Consider the following 21,677-nt stretch of genomic DNA (forward strand, 5'->3'; position numbering starts at 1 on the left):
AATAGCCACAGGAGCCTTCTCACAGATAATATCAACAATTACAGAAAAGATAATATCTGCAAAATCTGTCACCCTGTGACTAATGTCAATGACAACAAGAAGTGCAAAATGTATGCCACATGCTGAAGGATAATTTAATTGGAACCCTTCAAAAATGGTCAGTTAAAAAAAAAACCCATAAGACATGAATTAACTACAAATTGCCATCGGTTTCCTCCTCATACTTTCCACACTGCTTGCTGAGGATGGAATCTACCAAACAGCACACTTTGCTAAATAAAGAGTTACAGGCTTCACAAAGCCAGATTTTAAATTGCACAGTCAATTGCAACATTTGCAACTGAACATGCATTCACAAATCCCACGGTCCTGGTGCTCTTCATACCTCAAATCCCAATGGCTGCAGTTTGAAGTGTTTGATCCATGTTCATTTAATGGATTTTTTTTCTCATTAGGGCCATGTAAATATTTTTCCTTTCCCTCCCCTGCACAGAAGACTCACTATCTGTATCTATTCACTACTCAGGAAAGAAATCTCTCCACATCTTCTAAAGCTTCTCAAATCGAGCACTAAGAAAGCCCATTCCATGAAATTATGACATTTCTCTTCAGTAGAGTGAGAAATAACCACTTGTTGTTGATCCTGTGTAAGCATCTTCATCCTCCTCGTGCAAAGAGGCAGCAACTCAAGGGTTAAACTGGAATATTAACTTGTTAGACTGTTGATCTGCCCTGGGGCCATGGGGAGCTTAAATAGCCAACAGTTAATTAAAAATAAACTGACACTTTACTTTAAGGATAGTTTTAATAACCATTTATAAATGTTACATTAAAAATTCATGCACTGTTATCAACTCCTGCTAAGGATTTACAGCACAATGGAGGTGTTATGAATGTTTTATGGCTTCTGTGGAAAACCTCTTCCAGAAACAGATCTTTTCAGAGGTCTGTATGTCTTTGCAGAGCTGCATCAGACGTACCCAAGACAACAGCAGTATGGTAAATACAAACAGCTTCCCAAAATGCTAGGGCTTCAGTTAGACTCTGCTCTGCAAAATATGTGGCCAACAAGTCAGAGGTCTGGAGTATCTTGAGAAAGTGTTTCCAAATGCCTCCTGATTTCTACTCGAAAGCAGCCTGTTGAGCCATGGTGTTTGGGAAGAGCTCCACACAGGTTCCCTGTGTGATGCACAGATCAGATCAGCTTTCTCAGGCAGCACATCCCAACCCCCAGGAGGGTCACGATAAACAGTCGGGGGCCTCCAAAAGTGGTGGAAAATATGATTACAGTCTCGAGCAGAGAAAACAACCTAATGCTCCAGAGTAATCTTCATCAGCCTCTCCAAATGCATACACACACAAGCAAACATGCTCACAAACACATCCTGCTAAACACAAACACATTCTCGCTCTGCATGTCTATAAGCTTATCACTGGTGAGTTTTTTACTCCCGTTTGCAGCTAAGGAGAGGCAGCAAAACCCTTGTGCTTTGCATAAGCAGTCTGGAAAGCATTGAGAAACTTCAAGTCATGCTATTGTGTCAGGGCTCTTCCCTTCCTGCCTAGCTGTGGTTGCAATGTGTGATCTTACTTTCCCTCCCCGTCAGGAGGGATGATAATCCTTCCCATTCATAGTGGGCTGGTAGAGATAAATCCATTAATGTGTGGGAGGTGGCAAGATACTACAATGAGAACTGCTCCTGAAAAGATTATAGGTAAATTGAAAGTCTTTTTGTCATTATTAGCCATTTCAAAATGAGCTGCCTTTGACAACTATGCTGCCCCTTTTGTTTTAACTCTCTGCAAACACTGGCATGATTGAAGCTGGCTGTCTACATGCTTATGGAAAACAAATCTAAGCTTATGGTTGCCTGCTTATCTGTGCTGCTTCTGCCTCACTCAGCTTATCATGCTAGAAGTGATATTAAGTAGGTGAGATGCCATGTGCTGGAAGGAGGGAAGTCTGGCTGCCAAGGCCCTGCATTGCACTCAGGCACACAAGTGATTAAATCCACAAGGTGAGGGCCTGACCACCTCCTTTGTGCTTAATACCATTGATGCAAACAGTTCCTCACTGTGTATGCAACTGATGCAGAACAACCTTCAGACTCTGCAGCCAGCCACCAATCAAAATGGCATTAACCTTGCTTGCTTTTCCTCTCGTTTTTTCCCTCTTTTGCTGTGTTTTACAGCAAAGATTCTGCCAGCACTGGCTGTAGGGCCTGGCAAGAAAGAGGTTAAAAATTAATGACAAATATTTGGTGTCAAGTAGGTGCCAGCCTCTAATTAGGGTAATTGATAATACAGTGTTCAAGGTAGCAGAAGCCCTCAGGCTTCCATGCAAACACCCCTGAAGAGAAAATAAAGTAGGCATTTGCCTAGGTTCATCTCATCAAATTTGCACCTGTAAAGGCAGCCAAATCAATGCTGGATTTTATCCTCCTGCCTATAGCTGAGGTATATTCTTGGCAGGATTTGCCAAGCACCCCTTTCTCCTCTCACTTCCCTTCCAGAAAAGGCAAGGTGAGAGAAGCATCCTCAGAGGCCAAAGCTACACAAATAAAACCTCTCTGAGCTGCAGAAAAGTCTGGCCCTGCAGCCTGTCACCTCCATGGCATATGGTAGAGGTATAGTCCTGCTGTCCAGTGCTCTGTGCATGGTCAGCCCAGCATGCAGCCCCAAAACTGGCAGGGGCAGGCAGCCAGCAGCCTGTGCAGGGCACTGGGCCAGATCTAACACCCCGCAAAGGAGAAAACGTGGGCTGATCTGAGTGGGTGACAGGCACAGAGACCCTTTAAAAATGTTGTCTTTTCCATTCTGCATTCTCACTTACTCTTCCTCTGAGCTGTTCTCTGGATTATTTTCATTCAGGGCAACTTCTCCTCTTGCCAGTGACGACAGTTTTGTTCTGATGGAGTCGTGAGGTTCACTAAATATAGTGAAGGGCTGTTTCTGCAAGGACTTCAAAACACTTGTTTCATTTGCTTGGTTCCTTTCATCCTTTGTTGTCCCTGGTTGTGTTGGACTTCCAACTGCTACCCAGCCTTATCTGCTCAAATTTCTGCTGAGGATTTGGAGGCAACACAGTCAAAATCCACATGTGATACCCAATCTGAAAGCTGCTACTCCCCAGCTCACACAATTGAACGGGAGCTCAAAGGGACTTCACATGCACACACACATATTGCTGTGGATGCCACTGTCACAGGCTCTGAGTTTCATCTGAAGATACAAGAGGATGATGTGTGCATGGACATGTGGAGGATCCACATCCCACATGTCCCACTCAGAGGCTGCCAGCCTCTTGTGGCCATCCTGACCAGTAACTTTTGGGTTTACTGGGCACTGACAACCATTGTTGCACCTCCTCCCTATAAGAACTCTTGGCCATGCTACAAATCACCTTCTCTCTGCAAGTCCCAATCCCAGTCTGCATGCATGGGACTTGCTGCTTTCACTGCTGCCTGTCTGTCCCTGCAGATGAGTCTCTCCCTCCCACATGGTACATTGCAAAGGCCATGCAATACCCATGCACACAATGCCATGCAGTTCTCTCCCACACACACTCCTCACTGCTCCAGGATAACAGAAAAGGGAGAGGGGGAGGGAAAAAACCCATCATACAGTTGTGGACTGAAAATGGGGCAGGACATCCTATTTCTCCCCAGGGTTATTCCCAGCCTTGTAGTTACTGCCCAGCTTCTGGAAGTTTTACTGCAGGAATATGTCTCTTCATAACACCTCATTCTTGCCCCAGCTATGCTATAGCTGCTGTGAGCCAGGAAAAACTGATGTTTTACAGATCCAGATTGCAGTTTTACACCAGATCCTGCATCTGCCATCAAACCCAGATTTCTAGTAAGCCTACATCCATGCATGGATGCAAGCAGTGATGAAGAAGTTTGCTCACACAGAAAAAAACAAACCCTAGGCCCCTACCTGGGACAATTTGCTCCTTGTGTAACATAGGAGGAGTGTTGCCGTGTGTTCATTCACCCAAATCTCCCTGCAGCATTTTTAATCTAATCTTCTCTGTAACTGCAAGGTGAGGGTCATTTATAGCTATTTTTCATTAAAATAATTTTTCAACTCAAATAATAATAATAATAATAATGCAGAAGGAAAAAAGAAAAAAGAACCTGAGAACCTGAGAGCAGAAAACACACGTGAATTAAGCTCAGAGGCTTGTCTCCCTCTACTGGCCCCCAGACAAGGCAGACAGGAGTTAAACTTTTTTTTTTAAGGAGAAAAATCCCTCATCAAATACAGATGCTATCCTGTCTTCTTTTTGTTGCACTTTCTAGTCATGCACACACCTCTGAGAGACACAGCGACAATCTGAAGAGAAGTTAGAGAACGTGTCTCCAGTTCATTATTGCACATGCATTGCAAGAACCAGCAACAGAATACACCTCTTTCTTTCCTTCTCTTTTTTTCCAAGGTGAGATTGATCCCTACTATTTCCTAGCGATCCTTTTGATCCAAATTTCAAAGCCCCAGCTATAGATTTCCCTCTGCACTAATTAATCCTTTGCTTGCCCCACACCTTTCCTGCAGACCTACTTCAATTTGGTGTGCAGCATCACTGCTGTGCTCCCCTCCAAAGCCCTGACTCAGGATTCAGGCTCATGGAGAGAGGTATTTTGACTGAACAGGAACAGCAGAGAAAGCTCTGCTGAGCTGTCCTATAGCTAGTTTTGGTATAAGGAGGAGAAAAGCAGAGGGAAAGAGCAGTCACATAGATTTCAGGATGGAGCCTTAGAGGTACAGACATCACCTCTCTGTAATATATCATTCCCAAATGAATTCTGTGCCTGTGAACATGTGTGTGTGGGGTGAGGGAGGAGTTGGAATTTATTAACTAGAATTTATCATGTGAGTAGTTTCAGCCTCTAGACTTCACCACAGTTTGCATCAGGGTCTGAAACATTCTGCAGTTATTATCCCTGTCCTCACGATTTCTTGAGAATCTGAGGTTGCATTATACTGCTAATATTTCTATCTACAGAGCAATTATGGGTTTGGGGTTCTTTGTTAGGAATCTTGGCTGAACTGTCTAGATCTTAAACATTCTCTAGGCATCAGTGAGGATTTCTTTCTGCTTGATAATCTGCCTCTTGAAATCTGTAAGAATGGCCATCTATAACAAAATGAAATCTGTAAGAATGTTCCCTGAGTGCTGTGATCATCTGTATTGCAAACAATTAGGGTCTTTCAGTGGTTTGACTCTCCAGAAATTACTCTTCTTTTCTTTTTTTTTTGGTTGAAATGTTAAAGGAAATCAATGCTGTTAAGAACAAGACATCATCATTTGCAGAAGGAAGGGCAAACATGGCCATTTTTAGCCATCATGAAAACAAAAATTGCTATCCCCAACTTAAGTGTTATTGTGATGAAGTTGTTTTTCCAGTTGGAGCCCTGTTTGTGCTGGATACTGGTTTACCTGCAGGTAAGATCTCATTGGCATTGATATGAATATGCCTGGAGGGGAAGCAGTATAGAGTCCTTATGTTATCTGTATAACTGCAGAAAAAAAAAGCTATAACCCTGATCATTTTGCCATGTAGTGTTGATTTTGTTTTTCTGTCTCGTTCATACACTATGCAAAAGGAGCAGAAATTGCCCTGGAAAGTTCTTTAGCAATTTCATGGGAATGCAGCCACCTCTGAAAAGAAGCACAGGAGCATTCTGACAGCTGTATTATATGGCACCAGAGCCCAGAGCAAAGGAAAACGTGCCAGTCTGAAATCGTGAAGGAGAGATTGGGGGGAAGACAGTAAGTACCCAAAATGGGAAATAATAGGAGCAACACCTCATTCCTCGATAAGGAGGTGGAAGACAATGAATGAGCACACATGGATAGGCAATGGATGTTATGTTTTAGGCCAGAAATGTTCAGCCTGGATCAGAGGAGCTGGGGCATCCATAGGCTTCTTTTCCAAGACAACTGAGCAAGCCAATGAAGGGAAGTGAGCCAACCGCAACGGCTTATTTTAGACTTCCACCTCCAGCAGGCAAAGCTTTAGGGGGTTTCAAAACAAAACAGGATGGAAATCAGTGTTTTCTTCCAAAAGAGGTCAGCCAGACCCCATCGACACCACAAGGTGGGGTTAGTCCAGCGTAGATCCGCTGCCGACACCACCGAGCAGTGAATGATAATTGCAGTCCCACTTCCCGCAGCAATTTCTCCAGAGCGGTTTCAGATTGACCAAGTGCAGTTTAGCTTGTGAGATGTGATGAAACTGTAGCCGCGGGGTTTATAGCAGTGGCTGCAGGCTATTGAAGCTCAGATGCCATCCTTAACTTGTGCTGTGGGCTCTTCTTTATTCATGACACGACAGCCAGAGGATGAGGTGTCAGGCGTAACACTAACATTTCTTGGCACCCATTGGTTTGTATTGCTCACAAAACTTTGCCTTATTTAGGACACGATTTGTGTATTTATAATTAATATGGATTAGATATTATTATCTATGCAATATGGCAAGCAAGCAGTTTGGAGAGGCTAACAGCTGTTCCACAATGCAAATGATGCACACATAAAGTACAGTTTAGTAATGGGATATTATTACCAACACACAGACAACTTCAGAACCAAGGGTGGCAAATATAAATATCCACAGCATGGAAACTTTCCCAAGCTTTCCCTAGAGACATGCAGCTGAGGTGCAGAGAATGGACCCAGGCACTAGCTCCTCCTGTATGCTCCACTAGTCTCACTGTTCACGGCATCTATGAATGAATGGCAAAACAGCACAGCTGGCTTCAGAACAACCATCTAAGCTTTCTGTGCTTGCTCCCAGCCAAAAAACTCCTGATGCTTTTGCTGGACCCTGGAGTTTCTGAAAAAGGCATTGGATTTAATGAACATTTATTTGACAAGGTTGCACTATTCTAAAAGTAATCCCCAGGGAAGGATCTGGCTGCATGGCCTGTTCTCCAGTTTTTTGCTTAGTGGAAGAAATGTTGCAGCCCCAATGGGTCTGGGGGTCAGCCAGAAACCTCACTGAGCTCACCAGATCCTCCCGGGCAGTACAGGTGAATGAGACCTGGATTGATGTGCTCACCCCTCTGCATGAGCAGTAAATCTGAGGCACTCCAGACAGGCTACATTCCCTCTCTATGAGCTTCATAGAGCACAGCACATATACCTCTCTAAGAAATCCTGGATGAAACTCCTGGCTCTATTTTTTACTCCAGTCACAGAGACATCTGCTTTTAGACACTGAGTTCTGCCAGCAAGATGCCCTAAGGTAAGGTTTCTCCACAGATTTTAGGCTCAGCAATACCTTCAAAGCCTATTGCACCTCTGTCAAAACTTCCTCATCAATGGTACCCTTTTATAAGTCCTGAAAGCATCAGCTGAAGCTTATGCCTTATGGCTTATACCAAAGCCAAACAATCTCCAAGAAACCAGGACTCAGTGGTTCTTGTGTCTGTAAGACTCCTTATTCCACGAACAGCAGGAAAATGTGCCCATCTTCTGGAAGAGATCTGCATGGGAGCTTGTCCTGCTCTACCAGCACCTATCCCAGTAATACCTCTACAGGGGTGAGAGAAGCAGGTAATCACCTTCCTTAACCCAGGACTTGCTCACCTCTTGATAACAGTAACACATTCATCTTCTCTTTACCATCCTGCAGGGGACTGGGAAAAGATGGTGGCCAGCCCAGCAGCTGGGAACTCTTGAGAGTAGTAAAAGTGAGGCAGAGAAGGCACCACAGCCCTGGTGTAACCTCTACCATATGGGTGATGAGCGTAGTAGGGTTTGGCATCAGCACTCACACAGCTCCTCTTGTGCTTGTTAAGCCTGCCTATCTGTATAAAATATACTGACAGGAATCCTGTTGACAGAGCAAATCCAAATCAGCTCTTCTGACAACATCCCAGTAAAGAGCAAAGGAGTGAGAGAGAAGCAGGATACCAAGAAAGGCTTTGATTTTGCACTTTCAAATCAACCCTCACATGGAAAGGGCTCGCTGGAGATATTTAGAGTGGGTGAAAAGGAAGAGGGGAACAGGAGAGATGAAAAAGCAGAGAAAAGTGAATAAAAATGGCACCTGTCTTCAGGAGCAAATTTGTACAGGACATATGTATATCTTCATGAGTCAGAAGCTCAGCCATTGCTCAACTCCTTCACTGAATCCTCCTGGAAGGTGTTTTATCTAAACTGTAGTACCCAGTGACTCAACTCTGGGTGACAGACAAAATCCACAGGCCTCTTCTCCATCCTGACTTGTAATTCAGCCTGTACTGCCAATGTGCAGCAGAGGGAAGGGCACAGAATTTCCCTAGTGTTGTAAATAAAGCTGAGATTACTGACAGTGTAGAATAGGACTGAATAATATTGCAATACTTAATGTGCTGGGTGGGCAATTGATTAAAACAGATATCTAGGGCTTTAATCACTCTGCCAGGCTGCCATCTGCTTCTCTAATGCTCCCTCCTGGCTTAGGCCAGGTCTCGATGTAGGGGGGACAGCTTGTGAGAGGCACTTTAGGGTCTGTGTCATAATTCATCATGTGCACACAACAGGGCTTGCTGTTTGGTGTTATGAATCCTTCCCACATGCATGCAACCACAGTGGTCCTGCTTGTGCACTGAGAGGGAGGCTGGAAGAGCACAGGGGGTGCCAAGGTTTGGTTTGGCCTCTGGGCTTAGGCAGGGAATAGAAATGATTGGGGGACCTGGACCCCCTAAACCTCACTGTCGTGTCAGCAGGGTTTATGGAAAGCATCTGGCAATATTTACAGAGATGTTATTCACAGATATGGAATCAATTCATCTCATCAGTTTTCTTGCTGTGATTCTCAGTGGCAATAGTGTTCTCCAAAACCTGAGCTCTCTCTGCCCTGTGTGCAGACTTAGAAACGACATTGTCACCTTCCAGGTTGCTTCTGCCAACAGCTGAAAAACAGAACTTCAGTGTGCTCCCCAGAGGGATCTAGACTCAGTCTGAGAGTGAATTCAAAGACTTGAGAAGGCTCACAGAACCATAGGCCAGTGGAATGGAGAGTACACATATCTCATAAGGAGACAAGCACTCCAGTCTCAGGAAGACTGAGAGAAATGCAGAGAAAAGAACTGATGGCAGTGAGGCAAACAGGGAAGAGGAAGCATTTCTCTGGCACTTCTGACATAAGGACTGAAAGATCCCACGCGTGATAAATTAATCATGTTGTTACTTCTGGGCAAGATGCTGTCATTTTTGTTTGCTAAGGCTCCTAATTCTCTATCTGCACTTTCCAATAGCTGGCCTACATGGGGAGCAATTATAGATGGGCTGAACTTTGGGAGGAAGGGATTCTCAGGTGGCTTCATGCCCACTGAGCAGTGAATTTAGGTGGACATTACTGAAAATAGACAGATGGTCTTGGGGAGCCATGGAGAGGAGTGCAGGGATGAAGTAGAGACCACTTCTTCCCCTAAAGACAGCAACAGAGTTGGGTTTATGGACATAAGGATGGGGCCTATCACTTAAAGCATCTCTGGACAGTGAGAAAGGCAGAGCAATGATGGATCAGAGCACAAGATTCTGCTTTTATGTAAAGAAAACACTTAATACTGGTTACCAAACAGTGATGTGGTTTTTAGTGACGTGACAGATGGTCCCCACCTGGTGTCAGAGATCAGAGGCAGCTGGAGAGCTGCTTGTAGTGTGCAAATTTCCTACTCCCAAGTCTCTTCCTAGCAGCAAACTCATCTACCCAACCTCCCTGAAGAAACTCCACAGACACAAAGATTAAGGAATCATTTAGGCAGCCAGGCAGGAGTGCTGTCCCAGTGAGCAGTCCATCTTAACCAGTAGGGGTTCAAAACTAATTTGTCCATTTGATTTCTAAGAAGTTGATGCCTTCAGTGCAGTAAATGAGTCTTGTAAATGGAGGTCACAGCAGGGCCTGTTTGCTTTTGCTTCTGTCAGGAGCCAAGCATAAGGGCTTTCACATGCCACTCTGCATTTCAAACCAGTAATGGCAGCCTGGGAGCCTTTAAGTAGGCCCTAATTAGTACTGATAGATTTCAGGGTGCTCTGAGGCTAGGTTGAGCAACCTTTGCAGAGCTTTGAGGCAGCCTCCTCCATTGTTTGAATGACAAAAAGGTTCCCTGGGACTTGGTTTTGAAACAGCTGAATAAAAGTGGTTATGACATGGCCACAGGCCTTGAATTAACAGCTGATCCAACAAAGAGAAGAGGTGAAACAGCAACCAATTAATATCTCTTCTTTTGCCATCTCCCAAAGATGAACTTCCAGAGAGCTGCATTTTCTCCAGTTCTTTGGTTCTGCAAAGTTAGGGCTGGTTCATATTAAAAAAAACCGTGCCAAGTAATAAATTCCTGGTACTTTTTAAACTGCACTGTGTTTGTTTGATAGTTTAAGAACTGCTGCAGAATTATTCTGATTAGATTAAGTCTCAGCAACTTATGCTTTTATCTTTGCATGACTCCAGTTGTGACAAGTCTGTGTGGGTCAAAAGGATGTGGCCTGTATGTCTTTTACTGATAGAACTATAATTCTATCCAGTGGAAGACAGAAATCCCAAGAAACTCAAAAGAAGAGACAAATTGTTCCATAAGAATTAATAAATCCCAGTTCCCATGTATTTATGTCACTATCTAACCTCCAACATTTTCACCTTGAATACACCTTGCTGGAGGCATTTACAATCTCAGTCATCCACTCTGCATTACCTCTGGCATTCATCCACCCACGTGAGCTCTTCATTATGAGCTGGATGCTTTCACTGCAAGCTGGGATGTGCTGTGTTGGAGCTATAGCTGACATGACTGGCTGGCCCATCCATGCACTCAAGGTGATGAGTCAAAGGGTTCCCCACTACAGTTCACTGTGGTGAATCATATTCAGTCTTGCTCAGAGGATTACATCCCACACATTCTGTACAGTGAGTAGAAAGGAATACTCTGTGCAGTGGAGGTGTAGGCTAGTGGGTAATGAATGCAAACACACTGGAGGTACTTTTGCTTTTCTTTGTCATCTTCACATACTCTCGAGATGCAGTGACTGCATCCCAGGGAATATGGGAAACAGTCTGAAAATGTTTGAGTAAACACATGAATCACTCTGGGTTCAAAACTGTCCTAGTACAGTGGCCAGTGCCTGCTTTGATTTTTCTGCACAAAGGAGCACAGGTATGCTGGTTTAATTTGACTCTTTGCAGATCAAACACTCTATGTAGGTCACCTAAAGCCATGGGACCCAGACTCATCTGTTGACCAATGCTACTCTGCTGCTGACTCAGCAACAGTACAATCGCCATGCTCATCTACAGAAGCTCTGTTATATACAGCAAATATACCAATGTCTGCACGAGTTCAAAGAGGTTGCACTGCCTTTTAAGTGTGAAGTAAACTGGAATCTTCTGTTCTTGTCTGATCACTGCAGTGGTATTAAACAACAACAGAAAAAAACAACAGCAAAAAAGGCTTCTTGTGTTTGGAAAATTAATGCAGAAGGGCAATGGGCTTTATCTACAAATGAAAAGTATGCAGGAATGAAGGAAGAGAGGAGAAACCCAAAAACTTACACAGCCTGAGGGGAGGGAAAAAAAGGGCCGTTAAGAAGGGATTTAATTGATAATGGTTTAGATAATGTCAAGTGAAGTTTCTATTCTCAGCCCAAGTGCAGATGATGAGGCAAAAGGACTAAATGTAGAAATTAAAGAAATACCCATTCAAAGCTAAACTGAGAAACCTTTTGTCACACAGAAAATCATAAGCATGTGAGAAGCCCCAGCAGGAGAGGTTCTCAAGGCAAAATAACACTGGGGGCATTCAGGAAATAATTAGCTGGCTTCCTGGAGGGAGCAAGTAGATGTGTGTGAGGAAAGGAAGAGGGTGTGAGAGAGGGGGAGAATTGGAATAAGATAAGATTCTAATAGAAAGAATAGATGAGGAATGAGGGGCCTTTAACTCATTCCACACAAGGGGGTGAAAGTAAGCAAGTAAGTAAAGGAAGAAGAAGATCTGTTATGCTCAATATAATGAGCTCCTCTGAAGTGGCAGTCAAGATCAGGCTTGAGAAATGAGGCTCCTGGCTCAGTCAGAGATAAACTGTCCCCAGCTCACAGCATCATGTCTGCAGGTGGCCATTTGTTATAGACTGAGTGACCCATAAGCTCTTCCTGATCCCTGTAGTGGCTGCCCATGTGTTGGCTGGTATTTGCTCTTCCCAGGTCATGGTTAATGTTGTTCAAACCACTCCCAGCTGGAGCTCCTGATGTAGCTTTGCAGCACTTGTTAGGTTGGACCCACATTGCTCTTGCACTAGTTCCCACTTCAATCAGGAATAGCTGCATATGTCAACAAGATTATTACTGCCATTATTGATGCTGTTGCAAACCAAAGGATTTCAGTAGGAACAATCCTTACAGCTCTCAGGGAAGGAAGTACCCATTCCATCCATCTCAGACCCCACACATTGGTATGGAGAGTTGTCCTTTAAATCTACCTGTTTTTGTCAGTTGACTACAAATGGAGCTCAGATAACCATCATTCTGCCAATGCCTAACTTCTGGGTGGCTCAAACAGAGAGACAAGTCCCACACCATAAGCAAAAGCCCCAGTGTAGTGTACTTGCAGTGGGGCCTTGGGGTTTTTGTCTGGAATTTGAGCTCTTAAACGCAAGCATCTTCTGATAATTCTTGTGCAGCAAATTTCTGCCACAATTGCTCTAACCTCAGTAGTTTCTCTCTTTTTTTGGCCATAAAAGTGATAAATGATGATGCTTTTAAAATTAATTTCCATTCTAGTAGTTCATGACAGCCCCTTTGTCTGTTTTACTTTGGACAAAGTAACAAAATTAAGCAAGGGATTTCATGGGTTTTGTCCTCAGGGCTAAGACACGAGAAAAATCTGGAACAGTGACGAAAAACTAAACATAGCCAAAGGTGCAAGAGCCACAGCCACAAAGATGTGTTAAAGGTGTTCTTCTGTATCAAACACATCCCCTGATTTTCTCCCTTCACAATCATACTGAAACAGAAAGAAGTTCTTTTTTTTTTGAGAATGTGTGGAAGGTTGCTGGGCTCTAACCTTGAGATTCCTTCATATCCTCCAAGCAGGTAGCAACCATCTTACCCCAACTACCTGTCAACCCTTAATTAGAGCACTCACCTTTAAGGAAAAGAGTTCACTGTTTGGGACTATTCAACAAGCGGCTTTTCAGCAGTAGCTGCTAACAAGGACACCAATTATCACTAAATGTACTAGTGGCTTTTGCTATATAAGTAGAGGTCCACTAGGAACCAAAGTGAGACTGCCTCAGGATCTGACCTGACCATTTAGCTCAGGCCACTGAACAGCTACCAGAGGCTAATCACTGTTAGACATTACCAGTCTCTGCTAGATCTGAACCACTGACTGTGATATCCAGGTGCAGTCACGTCCCCATGACAGCCGCTCCCTGTCCTCTGAAAGGTTCTCTGTCATTAGCTGTCCCTCCTCTCATAGTCTCACTCTCATCCCTGTCTGAAAGAGGCAATCTATACCGGTCTCTGTCTTGCAATGTCCTGTTAAGGACAAATCCCAATTTAAAAAGTTTGTAGATAGCAAGCAATAGCTTGTCGGGAGTGTTTCAGGGTTGGGAAATACTAAGCATGGATGGGGTAGAGTCCAAATGCATGGATCTAGCCACTGAGAAGGGGCTGGGAGAGCCTTGCCTATGTTTAGGTGGTATGAAACAATGGAGCAAGATATTAGTCAGAGCTCAGACACCATTGCTAGAAGTCTGCCTCCAGTCTGTCTCTCAGTACCCAATGGTCTAACTCAATATACACACTGTTCCTCTGCATATTTGCCAGCAGAGTTTAAATCACCATCTGAAAGCAATCCCAAGCTCAAGTCTGTCTCCAGGCATAGGAGCTTCCCACTCTTCACAGGTGTAAAAATCCAAAAAGCAATCTCTTGTGCCCAGAATAGCCATGATGTCTGCTGGAGGGCTTGAGGCAGCACCTTCACCACACACTTTTCCCAAAGTAGAGACTCTCCCTAACCACCCCAGCAGGAAATCACCATGCCTGAGGGGAGAACTAGTTTTCTCCCTTGCTGCTCTTCTGTAGTCTGTTTCCATTCCTTTCTATCACAGCCTGACAGTGCAAATAGCAAACAGAGTCTAGCATCAGTCACAGCTACAAAAAGGTCACTGAAGCCTAAATCACACTCTCAGGCTATCTCTAAGGAGATGAAGGGGAATGGGGCACTGTGACTGCAGGCTACAGTTTAAATGGGACAGAAAGACAGGAGAAAAGCTAGCATCTCCCTCTGAGGGCTCTGACATGAGGTAAATTAATGAGGAGATACAAAGACTGGAGATTAGCATTCGGGTTTATTGAAGGAGCAGAGATTGTAGGAGGTCTGTAAGGGGACAACAGAGAGTGTATAAACCCTTTAATCTGGCAGATAGTGGCTGTCGAGGATACATGTTCCAACCTGCTCCATGACACTGTACATCATGTTAGCCTTTGTGCTGGTATAATTGGAGCTTTGCAGTTGCCCTTGGTCACTACTAATTGCCTTAATTGAAATGGCAGCATCTGCACAAGTGGGAATAGCGTGCCTGTGTGGGTTTAAGAGGAAAACACATCCTCGGCATTCCTAGCTATTGTCCAATGAGTTGGGGCTGAATTATGTGATTGCATCAGCTGCCTGCTGTGCTTTAGAAAAGCTGGTTGGATTTATTGCAAGCTTATAAAAACCCCATTTTAGGCTGCACTGGTTGCATTTGGTTACTTAAGGGAAAGGGAGAGTAGAAGGAGAATGGAGCAATCATCTGGTTTTGTAATGTTGACCTTGCTGGGGTAGAATGTCTATCTGCAACCCCTCTCCCTACACTTAACATTTACTCTCTGGCTGACTATGGTTTGTATGTACAGCAAGCTGAATTAGACCAAGACCCCCCATTCCCTGTGTGGATTTTCCTCAGGGTGAAGGTGATGAAACAGGGCAGTACTGGGAGGCTTAGAAACATCAAAACACACCTCTGAGGAGACAGAAACTCATCTGTCTTTCCTACCTCTGAGCACATGTGATCTCATCAAGAAATTGAATGCATAGCTCAGTGCACCTCTGTACCCAAACTGTCATTGCAAAATGTGGTGATAGGTCCTTACATAGGGACAGGGGTTTCTTCTCCCTACCAAGTACTTTTCCCTATTAACTAACTGTCTAGAATGGCATCAATCCTCCCAGAAAAGCAGAGCCCACCGGCTTGCTGAAGGCTCTTATCTGTAAGTGGTCACACAAAAGCTGTGATTTGAGTCAAAGGAGTCCCTTATTTAGTGGTGAGAGGCTCCACCAAAAAGCAAGACTTAAGAAACATCTCTGTACATGGTGTTCCAGTACTGGCAGCTGACTGCCTGGGATTTTCTAAGGTCTTTTGTTCTCCACCCTTTCACAGGGAGATGAAGTGCTGAACTTAGGGCCATGAGCTCTTGCTTGTGCCAGTGATCCAGGAGTTGGACAGTTGTGACACCAGGACTGAATCCCTTTAGTTGTATCTGGCCCTAAGTCTTTCCATCACTGCAAGGGCCTGGAAGCTTGCACATATTTTGGCATAAGGAATCTTTGGCAGCCCACAAAGATGCATCACTTTGAGTTAATTTATAAAAGCTTGGACAGGGAGAGAGTTCATTTAATTGAAAGATGTAATTATCAGGTGTTGAAGGCAAAGGGGTTCATTAATTTCTGAGACATGCTGTTGACTGAGCTGTCCTCATTTTCATTTTTCACTCCATATCAAGGCTGAATCCATGTGTCAGGGAGGCTAGAAGACACCACATCACTGTTAGTCTTCAGTTTGTTTTATTTTCCAGAGGGCAGAGGTTTTCCTTTGGCCCAAGAGCAACCACAGAGTGTGTGGTCCTGCCCTGCATTGCATGACAAGAGCTCTCATGAGGATCTTGCCATGATTTCACCAGGGCCTGGACCCAGAGGACTCATAAACCTTTTGCTAACAGGGCAGACTTGTCTAAGGTGGATGGTGATGGATTACACAGGCCACATCCCACAATGGAAAGGAAGCTATGAAGTCACTTAACACTTCTCCTTCCTTTAGCTCTAAGGCTTGCATTCAGCCTGGAAATGAAGAGGATCGTGGTGTTTGGAGGATACAAGGCGTCCTGAAGGTAGGAATCTCATAGTAGACCTGTGAGAGGTTGTGGCTATAGGCTGCCTGTGTCCTTTGCCAAAAAATACAGATCGTAAACCTCTCCCTGTGGCTTTTTACACCCATCTCACTATTACTCCCTCCCCACCTCTGCCCCTAACAGAAACTACCCGGTTGTCACCCTCCTCACATTGGTATTCCCTCCAGCTTGCCAGCCTGCTCTTAGATTTATGGTTTATTTAGAACTGGATTACACCCAGGCTCAAGGCCAGCACTCCCTAATCTGTCACCATCCCCACCATGGCCGTACACAAACATTTGTTTGAGCTGCGTCAGCATCTCTGGCTGCTGAAGGACGCCCATTGTTAATTGCTATAGCAACCACAAGTCAGGCTTTGGCCTTTTTTTTCTGGGGTTGTTTTTTGTTTTTTAAAGACTCCTTTCCCTGCTGAAAAGCTCTGTGTTGTCAAGTGATAGATATTTATAACTTAATATAACAGTGGCATGTCTAAGTTATGCCGTTGAAATGCATCACAGACGGCGTTGTTCTGGTGTTTGTTTATGTGCTGAATAGCAGCAAGAGCTTTAAGTTATTGTCCTCACACACCCATAAAAAGGGAAAAAGAAAGGATATATAATTGTTGCTCATATTTATAGCAATTGGATGCAGAGTGCCAGGGTGCAAGGAAGGCTGCTTTCAGCAATGTCACCCAAAATGAGACCGAGGACCATGTTCCCTTCAAATCCACTGATCATGGCTGTCTATTTGAATTGAGAAATGAAGGTTTGGGGATTGGATGAACAAACTGATTATGCCAGGGATATTTTTGGCCCCAGCTGGCTAAAGTTTGATGAGCTAAGATACAAGCATGCTCAAAAATGTGGAACCAACACAAAATTAATGAGTAAGCCCTTTGAAATTACCGAGCACAAGCGCAAACCAGGAAACAATCAATCGTTAATGCACCATGACATACATGCAAAGAGTTTGCATTCAGCCTTTTCTTACTCTTTTCTAGGCCCTGGGGAGATTTATTCTTCTCCAAAAACCCCTCAGAGAGGCACAGTGCTCTCACCACACACTTATTACCTGTCAACACAACTCAAGGTAGGAAATCAACAGGTTACGATCTCTCCTGACTGACTCTGCAGCTGCTAGAAGCCTACACCAACTCTGTATGTGTGCATGTGTAACATGAATATCAGATGCCTCTGCCAAGGAAAAGACTAGAAGTTGAAACCTTGTTTATTACCCAGGACTTTTTTAATTTGCTACAACACAGTATGATGTGTAATGTATGATGTGAAGGGCTGAGCTGACCTGCAGGTCAAGCATGTTTGACAAGTGCCACGTTGAGTCTTGTTCCAGAGAGCTACTCTTGATAGGTAGGAGATTTTGTAAGGGAAGCAAACCTGAACACAGCACATGCCACCAAGTCAGGGGTCCACCTGCTGTGAAGGGGCACAGAGACCCCTGAGCCAGAAAGGAAGATACAGCAGAAGGTCAAGTGGGGCTGGATAAATGACCGAGTAAAAAAACCTCTTGTTGTGAGGACCAGAAGAAACCAACAGCATGAAAAACAATCTGTGGCAAACAAAGCTAAAGGCAACATGGTTTAGGGTGGTATTGAAAGGACAGAGGCTTGGAAGAGAGCCCTGCATGGTCTGTGCTGTGAAAAAAAGCCAAGATGCTTGTGACTGCAACAGGGTCTCTAGTCAACAGCCCACGTGTGCTGAGGGAAGCTCTGTCCACAGATGTGACAGCATCACACTAAAAAGGGAACTAGAAATCAATGAGAGTCAGATAGGAGTTAAAATCTTATTGAGGTCATTGGATAGATTAAAAAACAGGTAGGGACACAGAAGAGATTTGTGGGAAAGAGAGAACCAGAAGAGTGGGTAAGTTTTCTCTAGAGAGCTGGGAGCAGACTCAGAGATAGCAAGGCTTACACAAGGGACAGTGCTGCAGCCACAACAGAGAGCATCTGAGGCAGGCAGAGCTGTCAGGGTGAAAATCAATGAGCCTCCTAACAAGAAATGCATCCCTCTGTTTCACCCCTCTGTGTAGGAGTTCAGCTATTCATGCCTCACCTTACCATGGTCTCAAAGCACAGCTTCTATAATGCTGTTAGTGCTTTGGCTGGTGGGATGTGGAAGTCCTGCCACACAATCTTCTCTTTCTAGGGTGGGGAAGGGAAAAAAGAGAGCTGTGACAGTGTCATAGAGATTCCACCTTCTTCTGAACCCATTCTGGGATGAGGCCCATTTGTTCCTGTCTTAACACCCTGCTCACAGCATAAGCTCTCTGCACATCCTCAGAGGAAACCTCTTGTTGACCATGTCCGTCTCCTCCATCGTTCATTTTCCTTTGTGCTTGCAGGCTACTTTTATTGCTCAGCTTCTTTAACGCTGTCTTCCCCAGTCTGTTGGGATTTTGGGTCAGTTTTGGTAGATCAGGTCATCATCTTTATGCTGAAAGGGAAAGCCCCCCAGCTCAGCTGTTCTTATCTGAGGCACCTGATGCTACTTCCCTATAGCTGCTTGGTGAACTGGGGACTACATGGTGCATGGAACTGAGGTGGAATGAGGTAGGGGGGAGGCAGGGCATTTAGAGCTTTAAAACTCATCAGTGATTTGCTTTGCTTTCTGAGAATGGTTTAGCTCAACAAACAATTGCAAGCTACACAGTCGCAAGGTAAAATGAAAAGCCCATGGGCATTAATTATATATATAGATATTAAAAAAGAAGCTACTGCTTAATTATTGTTTGCAAATCTCGGTATTTAAATTGACTTATTTGCAAATGTCTGTTTAGAAATTGACTTTGTAATTATAAAGTCGGTGCAGGCATATCACAGGCCCTGGAGGGGTCTCTAACGAGGAATGATAATGTACCAGGCAAAGTGAACTATCCTGAGCTGCATTTTAATAACCAAGAGGTGCTTGGAAGGGGGAGCGAAGGGTCCACGAGAAATCCCAAAGACAACAAACAAAGCAGCAAGAGACAGAGGATAGAGAGAGCTGGCTCCACAAAGCAGAGGGCTAACATGTTTGAGAAGGGGCTTCAGGGGAAACAGCATCTCTTCGTGAAGCCCCTGCAATAGGAGTGAGTTGGCAGCAACCTCGGTTTCAGCTCTTGCATGAGAATGAGGCAGTCTGCTGGCAGCCAACCGCCGGCTGCTGCAAAGCTGTAGCTGCCTAAAAGAGGAAAAGAAACTGTCCAGCACGTTCCCAGCCCTCTCTTCCCAGCCAGCACTCCCTACAGCAAATGGTACAGACTCATACTGACCATCCATAAGCCCCTTCACGGGCACCTTGGCATACAGCTCACACTGCCCTTTCTCCAAGATGTATAAGTGAAGTGGCTCCCAAACCTAACACACCTTTCCTGGACTTAAAGCCGTGTAAACCAAACTCTACGGGTAAGGATCATCTACAAGAGGATGTGGAGAGTGTCTCCACATGTCTTAGTCATGTGAAGCAAGTGACCTCTAATGGGATACAAGGTTCTCTAGGTGAAGAGTGGCATATATTCTACCAGGCCACAAGTCCTTGTCACAGCACCTGCAATAACTCTTAAGATTTAACTTCAACACATGTCCAAGAGGTGTAAGTACATCAAGGGTGAAACAAAACTGTTCTGTCACCTTTTTCTCTTCCTCCTCTTTGCCGACAATGCTGCCAGCTCTCCTGATCTAGTGGTCTAGGGCATTTCTTCTTTATGAACCATTACTATTAGCTTTAAAACCAGCCACTGGCCCGTGATTTCTTGCACAGTTCATTAACCAAGAGGGAACAAAGCTTGGCTGCTAAGCGACACATTAGCAAGATCAACAGCTGGCAGGGTGCAAAAATAATAACAAAAAAAACAATTATCATAAGCAAAAGCTCCAGGTTTTTGACTCATCTGCTATGCATAGTCATGTTATCCCTTATTCGTGAGCATTCAGATGGCGCCAGTATATTCATGAAAAGGTGGCAGCTTAAGACAAGGTCTGAAAGTTAAATAGGATCCAGCATCCTACTGGAGCAGAATAATATTACCCTTTTGAGTGAAATTATGAGTGAAAGTGTGGTCCTTGTGAAATCAAAGGCAAACACATTTTTTTTACATCACTGTGAAGGCAAAGGAACTATGTGAATTAAAACCCAACTGCTTCCCTGCCCAACGGAGCTATGTCAGTATAAAAGCACAACTCTGATGGATTCAACACCCTCCTAATCTGTCTCTCTGACTGCTAAGTGCTGCTCAGTGTTTGCTGTCTGTTCTGCTGTGCAGCTTGTGCCTATTAGATACAGAACAAATTCTGCTTGGAACAGCACTATGTGCCTTGTTTGAGAGAGATAAGAGACCCCACCCGTTAAAAGCAGTGACATGGAAGGCCAAAATTCCTTTTACGTCTGCTTGAGCTGGCCAGAAATAAGATATCTCCCATCTGGAGGCAAGGTATTAGGACAGAGCTGTAAACATAAAATTGCCACTGAGAGATCTGTTTGGAGGCACAGATCTGTCCTGTACAGTGAGACTAACCTGGTCAATGGGATTTACAGTTTCTGGTTGTCCTGCTCACCAGTTCAGTGCATTTGGTTTTTAATCAAGGCAGTGAAGTGAGAAGGAAAAAGGCAAAAAAGGGAGAAGGATAAAAAAAGGAAAAAGACCAAGAAAAGGGAAAGGCAAAATAGGGAAAAAGGAAAAATAACAAGCAGCAGTTTGTGATGAAATAAAAAGGGAACAATGAGCCTCCAAGAGCCTTGATTAGGTTTGAAATGGAAGCGTAGGCTATTTGTCTCATTAATTTGCAAAAAAAAATGTGCATTGCATCTTTGTATCAACTTGCATAACAAAGAAAAGATCTGTTGCCCTTGTGCTGCTGCAGCATTTTCTCAGTAGGCCTTTGTGCTGTTGTGTACACAGTCACAGTAGCTTCCCAGGTGTGAGATTCAGGGTGTAGGATCAGGGCAGAATCATGTGAGCCTGAACTGATTCACATGTTCCTCCCCAGGTGGGTTCTGCTCAGAGGTCTGTAGCATTCCATTTACTTTTATTCTTTCCCCCCTCAATCCTTTAATTCAAGGGTCATGCTAGGACAATAATTGTTCAAACAAGAAGCATATTACATCTCATATTCAAGCATTAATTAAAACCATCCCAAATCTCACGAAGTTTGTCACTGATTCAGAGTGAATGGGACCTGCAGATAATTAATGACTCTCCATGACAGTTCTTGAAAAATTGGTTTCTGGCAGCAATCAGTATATGCTGGGTAGGTTTCTATTTTATAAGCCTGTTCTTTTCTTAAAGACACAAGAAACAGTGAAAGCAGGCTGTTCTTTTCGATATTAATTAGACCATTATTTATTTGGAAAAGAGAGGGTTGAGATACTAAGGTGTCAGCTGCTGAGAATTCCATCCTAAGTCACTCAATAGCCCGTTAAGAAATTGTTCTGATGACTAATTATTTATTATAAATGCAGAATCTGTTTACTAGATAGCTTTAGCTTTGTTAATTAATAAGATTACCTCTTAGATTACAAACCCATGATGCCTGTTCTGCCA

The sequence above is a fragment of the Colius striatus genome, chromosome 19, assembly GCF_028858725.1.
Source record: "Colius striatus isolate bColStr4 chromosome 19, bColStr4.1.hap1, whole genome shotgun sequence".
Lineage (NCBI taxonomy): Eukaryota > Metazoa > Chordata > Aves > Coliiformes > Coliidae > Colius > Colius striatus.